Below are 5701 nucleotides of genomic sequence, written 5' to 3' on the forward strand. Positions count from 1 at the left end.
GGGGGAGGAAAAATTAATTCTTCTTCAGTCCCCCCTTGTAGGACAGGGTAGAGGGGTGCTGAAGGCTGGGTAAGACCTTTCTTGTTTTCCTTCTTCTTTGTCCCCTGCAAAGCAAGAATGGGTTTTGGCTCCAGAGGGAGTGGGGCTAGGAAGGGCTTAAGCCAAGAGGGTGGGTAGAAGAGTAGTCTGAGTCTGTCCCATAATGTCTGTCCAGTAAGTCCACAGAACAAAACAGAGAAACACAGAAACAGACAAACAGAGGGCCCCTAGAAAGTCTTCCAACTCCATGGAAGCAAAACTGAAAGCTAGCTTAGACATTTGAGGGGATTCCACGTCCCTCCAGAAGGGAGAATCGGAACGTCTTCCGAAACTCCCGGCCCATGGTCCTCCAGTGCGTCCACTTAGACCGCGTCGGGCACTACCAGAATTTCAGAAATGAGCTCACACAGAAAAAAAGATGGAACGAACAGACACTAACCGTGGCCAGTCAGGCTCTCCAGGTCGGGGGTCCCTTGGGGGTCTTGGGGATCCTGGACGAGCCCCCAAATGTTATGCCCAGAATTCGTGATCCCCAAAGACCGCCAGGGAGCCGAGTCCGATGCAAAAGCAAAAGAGCCTTTATTCGAGCTAGCTCGAGCTCAATCCCCTACCTGCACTGACGCAGTAGTGAGATACCAGGGGAGAGAGAGCAAGTTTCAAAAGGACAAAGGTTTTATTGGGGCCTAGGGGCAGTTGGTGAGGTAATGGCTGTGGCCTCAGCCGATTGGCTGGGGAAGGGTCGGAGTCCTGTTAGGCAGGTGAGCAGGAGGTTACCCAAGGGGAGGAGGTGTGGTCAAAGTGAAGGACACAGAACAAGATGGAGTCGGCCAGTGTAGGCCCGCCCTTTCAGGTAGCAGGGAGTCATAGAATCTGGAGCAGTCTCCAGGCTCTCAGCTGTCGGCACAGACCCAGATGTGGGGCTGCAACCCATGAACTGTGAGATCATGATCTGAGCTGAAGTCAGATGCTTAACTGACTGAGCCACCCAGACACCCCAAAAGTTTATTTATTTATTTTTGAGAGAGAGAGAGAGAGCACAGGGAAGGGGGGAGAGAGAGAGAGAGAGAGAGAGAGAGAGAGAGAGAGAGGAGAGAGAGAGAGAGAGAGAGAGAGAGAGAGAGAGTCCCAAGCAGGCTCTGTGCGGCCATTGTGGAGCCCAATGTGGGGCTTGAACTCACAAACTGTGAGATCATGACCTGAGTCAAAGTCAGATGCTTAACTGACTGAGCCACCCAGGTGCCCCTTCATTTTCTTCTTTGTAAGTGGGGTAATAGAAGTGGACCTGCCAGGGGTGAGGGTAAGATAACATGTGCATTTTACATAGTACCTCCTGAGAGCAACTCAGAGCAGACCATGGCCTGAGCAGACCATGGCCTGGGTCAGGAAGATGCCCCCACAATGAGAAGAAGGTTGGATGAGACATGAGCAGTGGGACCTGCTTAGAGGCCATTGCAGCTGTCAGTATGAGAGACAGTGAGCTAAGCTTCTGTGAAGCCAGAACTGAAGCAGTTCCTCAGGCCACAGTGAGAAAAGGGGAAAATGGATTTGAGAGACTTGCCTGTTGGATGGGGAGGCTCACAGGAGGGAAGAGAAGAGGCCAGTGAGGTTCCCCCCCTGACTCCTGGCAGTCTGTGTGCACATGGACTGTGGTGAAGAGCCGGGAGAAGGTTTGGGGATGCACAGAGATTATGAGCTTACTGCTGAAGCAGATGTGTCGTTGGGAGGGCCTCTGAGCAGAAAATGTGTATACTAATCACATTTTGGCAGAGTCTGCATTTTTAGAGAGATGAACTTACCCATGCTATTCTTTTAACAAATTATGGTGAACATCACTAAAGATTAGGGAAATGCAAATCAAAACCACAATGAGCTATCACTTCACACCTGTCAGAATGGCTAGTATTAAAAACACAAGAAACAAGTGTTGGTATGGATGTGGAGAAAAAGGAACCATTGTGCACTGCTGGTGGGAATGCAAACTGGTGCAGCCACTGTGGAAAACAGTATGGAGGTTCCTCAAAAACTTAAAAATAGAACTACCATATGCACTAATAATTCCACTACTGGGTATTTACCCACCGAAAATGGAAACACTAATTTGAAAGATATATGTACCACTATGTTTATAGCAGCATTATTTATAATAGCCAAGATATGGAAGCGACCCAAGTGTTCACTGATAAAGGAATGGATAAAGAAGATGTGGTGTACACACACACACACACACACACACACACCCCAAAATGTTACTCAGCCATGAAAAGAATGAAATCTTGCCATTTGCAACAACATGGATGGATCTAGAGAGTATGATGCTAAGTGAAATAAGTCAGTCAGAGAAAGACAAATACCACATGATTTAATTCATAAGTGGAATTTAAGAAACAAAACAAATGAACAAAGAAAAAGAAAGAAGCAAAAAAGCCAGACTCATAAATATAGAAAATAAACTGGTGTTTGCTAGAGGGGAGGTAAGTGGGGGGATGGGTGAAACAGGTGAAGGGGATTAAGAGTACACTTATCATGATGAGCACTGAGTAATGTATAGAATTGTTGAATCACTATATCATATACCTGAAACTAATATAACATTACATGCTAACTACACTGGGATTTAAAAATTATGGCAAAATATACATAACATAAAATTTACTAACCATTTTAAAGCAGACAGTTCAGTGCATTAAGCACATCCACACTGTTGTGCAACCATCAGCATCAGCCCTCTCCAGAACTTTCTATCTTCCCAAACTGAAACTCTGTACCCATTGAACACTAACTCCCCATTCCTCCACCTCCCAGCTCCTGGCATCTCCCATTCTACTTTCTGTCTCTATGAATTTGACTGCTCTAGGAGCCTCATGTAAATGAAGTCCTAGAATATTTGTCCTTTTGTGACTGGTTTATTTCACTTAGCCTATGTCTTCAAGGATCATCCATATTGTAGCATGTGTTCAAATCTCCTCCCTTCTAAAGGTTGAATAATATTCTATTGTATACATCAACCACATTTTGTTTATCTACTCATCTGTCAATGGATATTTGGGTGGCTTCCACCTTTTGGTTACTGTTGCTATGAACATGGGCATACAAATACCTACTCATAACCTTGCCTTCAGTTCTTTTGTGTATATATTTAGAAGTGGAATTGCTGGATCACATTGTAAATACATGTTTAATTTTTTTTAAAAACCACTATTTGGTTTTTCTTTTTTTTTTTTTTTAAATTTTTTTTTTCAACGTTTATTTATTTTTGGGACAGAGAGAGACAGAGCATGAACGGGGGAGGGGCAGAGAGAGAAAGAGACACAGAATCGGAAACAGGCTCCAGGCTCTGAGCCATCAGCCCAGAGCCTGACGCGGGGCTCGAACTCACAGACCGAGAGATTGTGACCTGGCTGAAGTCGGACGCTTAACCGACTGCGCCACCCAGGCGCCCCACTATTTGGTTTTTCATAGCAGTTACATCATTTTGCATTCCAACCAGCAATGCACAAGGGTTTGATTTCTCCACATCCTCACCAAGATGTTACTTGTTATATTTTGTTTTGTTTTTCTCACTAAACTTTTGTTTTAATGGGGCTCAAAAATCTGTGACAGATTTTTGGTCAAGTTGTTTCCATTAAAAAGTACTGATTTAAAAAACTAATAACTTAAATTGCCACACACACACACACACACACACACCATTCTCCTTTTTTTCTGAAGGTTTTAGATGCACTGTTATCATTAACCAGTCTTTTACTATTAAACTTAAGTGGTCAATTGACACAAATAGTTCTGAGACCATTCTTTTACCACTGATTAAAACTGAGGAGGCAGGTATTGGGAATAATACTCATTTAGGTTTCTGAGCTTTCTAGTGACCTTGCCAGCTTCAGCTGCCTTTTTGTCCACTGCTTTGATGACACCTACAGCAACCGTCTGTCTCATGTCATGAACAGCAAAATGGCTCAGAGGAGGATAGTCAGAGAAGCTCTCAACACACATGGGCTTGCCAAGAACCATATCAACGATGGCAGCACCACCAGATTTCAAGGACTTGTGGCCATCTTCCAGCTTCTTCCCAGGGTGATGATCAATCTCCTTCAGCTCGGCAAATTTGTGAGCAGTGTGAGTATAGGTGCATATCCAGCACTGATTTCGCCTGGATAGTTCAGGATAATCACCTGAGCTGTGAAGCCAGCTGCTTCTATTGGTGGGTCATTTTTGCTGTTACCAGCCACAGTACCAAGAGAAACATTTTGACAGACACGTTGTTGACCTTGAAGCCTACACTGTACCCAGGAAGAACTTAACTTAAAGCCTCATGGTGCACTTCAACAAACTTTGCTTCAGTTGTAACACTGACTAAAGCAAAGGTGGCCACCATGCCAGGTTTGAGAATACCAGTCTCCACTTGGCCCCCAGGGACAGTACCAATATCACCAATTTTATGGACATCCTGGAGGGGCAAAGTCTCCTCAGTTGGACGAGTTGGTGGCAGGATGCAATCCAGAGCTTCAAGCAGTGTGGTTCCACCGGTATTTCCATTTTTATGGGGGACTTTCCATCCCTTGAACCAGGGCAAGTCAGCATTTGGCATATTGTCACCATTCCAACCAAAAAGTGGCACAAGTGCTACTATGTTGGTTGTAGCCAATTTTCCTAATGTAGGTGCTGACTTCCTTAACGATTTCCTCGTATCTTTTATGGCTGTATGGTGGCTCAGTGGAATCCATTTTGTTAACACCAATAATTAGTTTCATACTCATGTGTAAGCCAGAAAGGCATGCTCACAGGTCTGCCCCTATGTGGAGACACATGCTTCAAATTCACACCAGCAGCAACAGGACAGCATGGTCAGCCTGAGATGTGCCTGTAATCACGTTTTTGATTAAGTCTCTGTGTCTTCCTGGCATCAGTGATGGTCACATAAAACCTGCTGGTCTTGAATCTCCACAGGGCAATATCAATGGTGACACCACGTTCATGTGCAGCTTTCAAGACCCAGGCATACTTGAAGGAGTCTTTCCCATGTCAGCAGCCTCATTCTCAAAATTTTCAGTAGTTCTTTTGTCAATCCCACCACATTCATAGATCACATAGCGAGTAGTGGTAGACTTGCCCGAATCTACGTGTCCAATGATGGGGATGTTGATAGGAGTTTTTACCTTTCTCATTTTGATTTAGTTTTAGTGGTGGTTTTCATGACACCTGTGTTCTTGTGGCCAATTAGTTATGAAAAAAACTGTTTTGTTTTGTTTTTAATAATAGCCATCCAAATGGTGTGAAGTGATTTCTCATTGGTTTTGATTTACATTTCTCTAATGATTAGTGGTGTTGAGAATCCTTCCTTGTACTTGTGGGCTATTTGTATATCTTCTTTGGAGAAATGCCTATTTGAGTCCTTTGTCCATGTTTTGAATAGGGTTGTTTGTTTTTTGTTGTTGAGGTGTAGGAGTTCTTTATATATTCTGTACATTAGTCCCTTATCTGGTAATTTGCAAATATTATTTCCCATTCTGTGGGTTGCCCTTTTACTCTCTTAATAGTGCCCTTTGATAACATTACATTTCTTAGGTTTGAGGAAGGCTAAATTAAAACTTGTTGCCAATGTTTTTTGTGTCATATGTTACTTCTTGTACCATGTTACTTCTTGTATCATATAAGAAAGAGTCAG

At 43.7% G+C, this 5701-nt stretch overlaps 1 pseudogene; it reads right to left on the reverse strand.

The window, feature by feature from the left end:
* Positions 1-3843: 3843 nt before the first annotated feature.
* On the reverse strand, positions 3844-5201 carry LOC115512941 (annotated as a pseudogene).
* Positions 5202-5701: the final 500 nt, after the last annotated feature.

Source organism: Lynx canadensis, chromosome B1 (assembly GCF_007474595.2).
Source record: "Lynx canadensis isolate LIC74 chromosome B1, mLynCan4.pri.v2, whole genome shotgun sequence".
Taxonomy (NCBI): domain Eukaryota; kingdom Metazoa; phylum Chordata; class Mammalia; order Carnivora; family Felidae; genus Lynx; species Lynx canadensis.